Source organism: Corvus cornix, chromosome 1 (assembly GCF_000738735.6).
Source record: "Corvus cornix cornix isolate S_Up_H32 chromosome 1, ASM73873v5, whole genome shotgun sequence".
Lineage (NCBI taxonomy): Eukaryota > Metazoa > Chordata > Aves > Passeriformes > Corvidae > Corvus > Corvus cornix.
The window spans coordinates 107161651-107169806 of NC_046332.1; positions in this window are offsets into that span (position 1 = coordinate 107161651).

Sequence of the window (8156 nt, forward strand, 5' to 3'; positions counted from 1 at the left end):
GCCTCAGTTCAGACCTCTCCTGGTCCTGGCCTGAGCTATGTCCCTGCCAGCCCAGGCAGCTCACTCACCTGCCCTGGTCACCATCCCTGGCACCTCTTCTGGGATGGGGCCACTGCAGGAGGTCCCTGTCCCACTCCCCTGCCACTGCCTGTCCCACCAATGCCACATCCTGATAGACCCTTAGACATGGACATTTTTAACAGTCAAATCGTTCCAGGAGGAAGTTAGAGGTGTGATGATCATTTTTAAAAAAGTCTTCAGGCAGCTCCAGCATAGATGACAATGAGCTCATTTGTTGAAGGCTGAAGCTGGGATTTAGTCCCTCTTTTTGTCTGTAATGTCAATTTGAATCCATCTGCGTCCAGAGGATATTTTTGTATCAGGATGCAGAGTAACTAAATGACAACTCCTTTCAAACCCAAGTGTTGAGGCAGAAAGGGACCAAAGGGACCCTACAGCCTTCCTGTGAAGGTGGATCCTTCGTCTGTCCTTCAGTGACAAGGAATCTGGATGAGCACAAAATCCCAGACATCCTGGTCCAACACTAGAAACAGGACCAGGGCAATGTCTCAGAGAGACATTGTCTGATAATTTCAAGGAGTGTCCCTCTGGCCTCCAGAATCTCAGCCTGGGATGGTGGCTCCCAAGCCAGAGGAGATGCCCTCAATTTGAGAGCTTACACTTGGTTTTTCTTGTGAATCACACACCCTCTGCCTCCACACAGCCACAAGCACGATATGTCCTGAAGCAGTGCCTAAAGTGATACCAAGAAATATTTCTAAAATTTGGACAAAGCCATCCCATTTCCAAAAATAAAGTAAAGAAGAGAAGGCATTCCTGGCCTTTACAGGATAATGCTGAAGATGAGAAGCACATCAGCAATTCAAATGTTAGAGGAGGATGGCCAGCTGTCCTTTTTGATGAGATTATCTCTTTTTTTTGCAGTCAGGTGTCCTGTTGTTTTGATGAGTGATATACAGGACACCCTTTGTCTTGCATTATGGCTTTAAGATAAATATTTTAAGTTGTCTATTTCATAATGCAGATGTGAGGTGTTCCTGATTACCATGGAGAAGATTGCCGTGCAATTTTATTTTAATATTAGAAAAAATGAGCTGGAAATTATCTTGGCATCATACCAAAATCTATAGAATTAAAAAGCAGATTGATTGGGTTTTATGCTTGTATTCAGACTGGGAGTGTTGTAATAAAGGTTTTGCTTTGTTGCATCTGCTCTTTCTTCTACAGTTTTTTGCAAGTGGTTTTGAAGAAATGCGCCTTATTTGGACTCTGGTCATAGGTTTGTCAGTTTATTATCACTTTTCAGTACAACACAGATAAACCCTATTGTGATAATTTGCTGAAATTTTAATTTCTTAGCTTTTGTTTTGGTAGCTTTAGACTTAAATAAAATAGCAATATTTTTGGGAAGTCACTTGGAAATCATGAAACATAAATAAACCCAGCAGTCACAATATAATTAATTTTATTTGGAAAAATGTGTTTTGGATGAACAGAGTCAGGATTGTTTCTTCTTGCTTCCCTTAAAGAAAAAAAAGCAGCAGCTGGTATACCCTGGAGGGTAAGTGAACTTGCTCAGGAAACAAATGTTTCTAGATGCTGCCAAGTGTGGCATGAGAATAAAATTCTCAGCAAGGAGTAAACCAAGCAGGTCTCAAGGTCAAATTCTTCTGGTATAAGGGCAAGCTTGTGTACAGACAGCCTTTTGAAAACCATCAAGGCAAAACTGACATACAGGTAGAATCATGTTTAGGATACTTCTCACTGCTCTTCCTTACCAGTTAGTATTAGTTTTCTCTGTTCAGAAACCTCATCATTCTAGATTGAGCATAAAAGAAAATACCATATCTTGCTAGAAGTTGAAATAGCTCTCTGTATAGGAAAGATCTGCATGGACTGATCTCAAAATGCTAGGTCCTAGCACACAACAAAGATTTCCCTGTATCAGAAGGGTGATGAAAGACCTCAGTCTAAAACAGAAAGTGCAGACTTAAGCATACTAACTCTGTATGCTATGCAAGAAGTTTGGGATGATTTGGTCTATGAAACTCACTTCTCTCCTAGATGTTGTTTCAACTGACATTTAGATATTTTTGCATCAGCTATACCTCTGGGAGAGGAGTGTGTTTGGAGTCTTTAATTTTTCAGATTTAAACTGAGAATGCAGAAGGTATGCCACAGAAATCTGAAAAAAAAAAGAAAAAAACAAAGCTATTTAACATACATTTTTACTGCCTTTTAAGATGACAGTCTCATCCCACTTTTCCATAGATCAGGAAGGACAAATACAACAGGCATATGGAGAAAGCTATATAAAATCTTGTAAAGTAGCATCCTGGTATGGATCATTTTGTCAGAACCCCTGGGAGAACTAGGATAACTTTTCTGTTCAGTCCAACAGCTTTGGAATTGGACTTTTCAGCTCTGAACTTGGTCAGTATACTGCTGGAGAAGATGCTCCTCCCTCACTAGGGGATGCTATAGGCAGGTTTTCCTGCTGCATGCCCAGCCAACCATCTGCAGCCTGCATTGCTGTGCATCAAGCAATATTTGAACCAGCAGCATGGATTTATGTGGCTTGTCTCACAAAAACTCAGACTGTCAGGGGTAGTTATAAGATTAATTTTTAAAGGAAAAATTACTATAATAGATGTGCTGGTTTGCCTGCCCTGCCTGCTATAAGATCATAAATCAGTGTACTGGGTTGTAATTCTGTCATTCACATCCTTCAGGGAATCCAGCCACCATAATGCAAAATCTGAGATCATCATGAATATATTAACTGGGACATAGTGCAACTAGTTTTGCTGTCAATTGGAAATAACTTCTGACTCAATTGGAACACAGCAATTATATTTCAGTCTACTCTTTGGCATGGTGCCATGCCTGTTCCAACCTCCAAGACACCCATAGGCAGGGGAGTAATCATTTTGAAACTCATAGTTTATAACAAAATACAGGAGGAGTTGTCCCTTAGGATCTCAGCATGCGCGCTGTTTTCACTGCAGTCATCCGCCTACAGGAGGTCTGCCCTGAAGCACGCTTCGAGCAGGGTACTTGGATTAGATAATCTGCTTAGGTCCCTTCCAACTTGGATGCACTCTGTGATTTTGTGAGGTGTGGGCTGTTGTCATGTACTGAGCTGAGTCAGGGCTGAGCTGTACTGCACTGCCCTGGCATCAGTCACTGCCACTGACCAGCTGATTCTTCAATCACCACCATGTTCTTCTCCACTCTCATTTCTCTTCCAAAAATACTTCTGAGAGCCCCCTGGCCTTCTGAGGGACTTCACAGATGGGTTAACTTATTTTGCTTTGACACTGGAACAAAGAAACCTTCCCTGACAAGATCAGTAAAGCTGTGTGGCAGTGGCTGCTGGTATCAAAGCTTGTTCATTCTGTTTCATGAATAGTTCCTCTGGGAAATATAAACCAGAGGAATTTGTGTTGAGCTCTGTGCTTCAGGTCTATTTCATTTTTTCCCACATTTACAAACAAATAGGATAATTTGTTAGGCCTTCATTGTTTTTCTTCTGCGAGTATCCCACTGTGTCCTGCGCAGACACACAGAGCTGGTCCCCTGGGTAGGTCCCATCAGCTGCAAGGAAATGCACCCAAGGTACCTCTTCCCCAAACTCCACAGCTCTGATAATCATTACAAACCAGGTCACCCTACAGCTTGAAAAATATTAGCAGGTTTGGTTATCTCTGCAACTTCATACTAAACTAAATCAATAAAAATGCTGACATAAATTATATTTTCCCCTTCCCAGAGGGAAATTGTTGTTCAAAAATCCTGCTGTGGCTATATTTCATATTTTTAAGGTGGCTAGAAAATACTTTTCACAATAATCACAAAAATAGAAGATAATAATATTTTGGCTTGTGAAATGGGAGAAGAGTGATATTTCTAATTACAAGATCTAAAAACAGGGATGAAGAAAAATTTTAGACAACAATGATTAACTTTTTGCAAATGAAGCTTGAATTTTCTGCAACATTGCTCAAGGAAAAGCAATTCTTCTTCCATTAATGCTTCTGAATTAATTAAAAAATTCACTTCTTGGCAAAAAACTAAAGATTTCATGAATTGCATTAATGAAGTAAACAACAATGCATATAAAAGAAGCTAACTTTTTTAATCAGTTCCCCAATGTTTAAAAAAAAAAAAAGAAGTGCCAAGTGAAGGTTGAAAATAAATATCAAGATAATATTGATGCAGAGAAAGGATGAAAAGATGTATTCAAATATTTGGATACAAAGCATGTACCTTGTAAAAACATGAAAGCACAAACTGAATTTTCATTGGCAGGAGTACGAACTACTGCATAATTAAAAATGTTGCTTTCACCTATGAATTCTTTATGAAGAGATGAAAATTTCTGGTTTAGCATAGGAATTATTAATATTGTTATCATAAACCAATATTTTTCAATATTTTTCCTACTAAATATTTTATTCTGCTTTTTCAAAATCTTATATTTTAAGAAGAGACACACTGTTCAAAGGAACACGAGAACTGAGGAGGCTCGGTCCTATAGCTGCAGCGTATTTATGTAATTGTAACATTCAGTAAGCAATTCATGTTACCTGAAAAGTTGAAGAAAGTGCTTCCCAAGACATAACACTTGGCCTCATTACTCCTATTGTTTCCAATAGTTACAGATATTTATAGATACATATATCTATATATAGTATATATAGATATATATAGCTATATATATATATCTTGACTCTAAGCAAAGGTAATTAGTTCATTTAGCCTAAAATATTTAACATATTAAACCTATGTATTCCCTATACTTCATCAAGTGTGAAGATGGGGAAGGCTGAGCATTTAGGAAGTCATGGTATGAACCAGCTGGAAACAGTAGTTGTGTTCTGCAGAGGACAATATGATCTAATGTTGAATATTTAGAATTATTAGACATATAATTTTTTTGACTCATAAAGAATTTGGAATAATCACAAGGCAAGCACAATTAATTTTTTAATTGGCATGGTTCCTTGTGTCTTTTTTCTGATCCAAGAATAATTTTCACTCCAAGGCTTTCTTTTTTTACTCCTTTTTTCCTCAAAGCAACACAGCCCTACATCTTCATCAGCTCTAGCTATGAGAACCTTTTGGTTTTAAGTTGTTTTGCTGTATGTGTTAAAATTATTATTATTTGTCTCATTAACTTATCTTTAAAACAAATGATGAATGTAAAACCTCTGTAAAATATCTGCACATTAAATTCACCTGCTATAAGCTAAAAACCCACACCCATAGCACAGACACACCAACAAGGTAGAGTTTTTACTGTATTACCGTTGAATTTAACTTTATTAGTGGCAAATAAAACCCTTTTTAACAAGTAAAGATCAATGCTTAGCCAAGTAACCATCCCTGCACAGTAAAAGTGAAACGCCCCAAATAGGTGGGAACCTAACAGTGTTTTTCAGAGAAAAAAAGCCTGTGGGAAATAGTTAAGTAATTGGAAGCAACTTAAAGAAGATAAGCATTTTAGGGTATCATTTCTTTTCAGCCATGGAATTCAACACAAAGTATTTACTGGACCCCTCGCAAATTGAGGAAATGCTGAAATTGGGCTGGGTATTTGGGACCTGGCACTGTGGAGACCTAAAGATGAGGTAGCTCTTAGGGGCTGCTACAGGCAAGTGCTGCTCAATTTTCATCTGAAAGAGCTAATAAACATTTTCTATGGAGAACCCTGTACACAGGGATACCGTAACATTTCCAGAGTTTCTATGCAAAGTCCATTCATCATGGTATTGATTCCTGCCCATGTCTGAAGTGTACCAGAGCAAAGAGCAACCAAAAATGAGCTGCAGCCAGCAGAGAAATCCACACGAACTGCTGCAAGATGCCTCTGTCTGGGAATCTCAGGGAAGACCCAGAATAATTGTTTTGGCAATGACAGAGGCATCTCCTTCCTAGATTTTAGCTTTCCAAAGGCCATTTATTCCTTTCTCCTTTATGACTTCCTGTCTGGGTATGTTGTACAATCAAGAGCAATCACAAGGCCCCCAGGAAAAATTAAAAACAGAATGAGATGTCACTGCCAGCAGAGCAGTTTGTCAAGCCTGCAGATGGATTTTGAGGAGCTCTTGGGAAAGATACTCAAGCAGGGAAAGAAGGTTATTAGCTGGATGAACTAAGCAGCAAAATCCACTCTAAAATGCCATTCTTTTGCCATAAATATCCACCAGAATACATACCCTCAATGCTTTTCTCTTATTTCTGTGTTTTATTTATGATCTCCAGCCTGCATAGATCATCCTTTCACCATGAGAAGCAATTCTGAAAGGAAGGCTAAGACAAAGCAAATCTGTGTGACTGTCCCACAGAGTATTCTTCACTGTGAGCAGAGAGTCAGGACTGTGAGGACCACAGAGCTGCCTGTGCCCATTTTGGACTTCTTCCTCCAATCCATGAGTCTCCTGTCAGGGTGCAGCACGGCCAGAGCAGGTACAAAAGGAGCCCGTGGGACAGATTGGAGCAAGGACCCTCCCTGGCAGCCTGGTCTCTCTGTGAGGAGCAGAGCTGAGCCAGGGATGGTGATGGGGTACACCAAGAACCACTCCCACGTATCAGTGCATACAAGAGTTCAACCCAGGATTTCTCCAAAGTACTTCTACAAAGTACTTTAGCATTCAACACAAATGACCATATACTACCCAGAGAGCAGAAATGCATTTGGAGGGAAAAAAAGGAAGCAGGAAGAAAGACACTCTCAGTAACTCTGGTGTCCTGCTCACTGCCCTGTCCCTGAGTTTTAATGGCCTTGCAGCAGTGAGAGGGCAGTGGGTCAGGGGCTGGTGGGGAGGAGGCTCTCACACTAAACTGTGCACTGCAACAGCTGAGCCAAGTGAGCCCTGACACAGCAGGACTGCCCAAAAGCACTGCTGGCTGCTGGGAGACATCTGACATAGCTTGTACAGGGTGAATTATAAATGGAGGAGAGGAAGCCTGTGACAAAGAGCCTGTTGCAAGGGGAGAAACACGTGAAGATGCTGCTGTCAGTGTTGTGGTAGAGGAGTGATTCACCTGGCAATCATTCAGATATACTGCTGCTGCTTTCATCTCCTGATAAAGTGTCCTGTGTTTCCTTTTAGAACTGAGAGCTTATGAATAGAAATGTGTTGTCTATTAATGTAAGGTGCACAGTAAACATAGTTCAGTGAATTCAGAAACACCATGTAGAAGGATCAAGCAAGTTATACAGTTATATTTTTAATAAGTATCTCAGCTATTTAAGCCCAACTCATATTGCTGTCTATCACATCTCACAGCAGGCTCCGGGTAACTTGTTGAAAAAAAACGGTTTTGCTGAAAGCCTTTCAGAATATCTAGAGGAGCAGTGATGCCATGGCCCAGTGAGCTGTATATCCACTACTTGTGGAAGGTAGAGGACTACAGCTGACTGGACTTTCTCTACAGAGGGATCAGAGAGTGCATTCAGACCACACAAACCACTAGAACATGGCTTCACAATAGCAGAAAGTTCAGTACATGCCACTGGCCAAGTCCGGTCTCTGAGTTTCATCCCCCCTGCCTAAAATACTGAATAGATGCAGAAGTTACAGCTACTGAATTAAGGGCAGAGATTTAATTTTGGCACAGGATAGGCTCATTAAGTATATTTCACCCATGTTTCTAACATTGTTAATCTTTTTTAAAGTGCTGTGAAATTTGAAGGCACACATAAAAATAAAATTCCACTGAAAACACATCCATTAACACAGACCACAATGACATCTCTAAAGATTTTGCATCATTTCAGCAGTACTGTTTATTACATGTGTATACTAGGCAATTTATTTTTCAACCCTAGATAGTTAAGGGATAATGAAACAGGAGTCATCTTTATAAGGTAACAATCCAATTGCAGATCCCAAGTGCAACATCCATAAGGACATGCCTCAATTTCTATCAGTATAATATTAGATGACTGTGAAATGGCATTAATTTCACCTTTCCTTGCTTCTCCCGTTGTGCATGGCACTTTCTCATGCTGAGTTCAGACGCAGAGCTGAGAAACTCAGAAAATACCCAAGGGTCAAGGAATGCTGTGTCAGCTTGGGAACAGAAGGGGTGATATTACTAATGTTTAATGTTTTCTAAATTGTCGA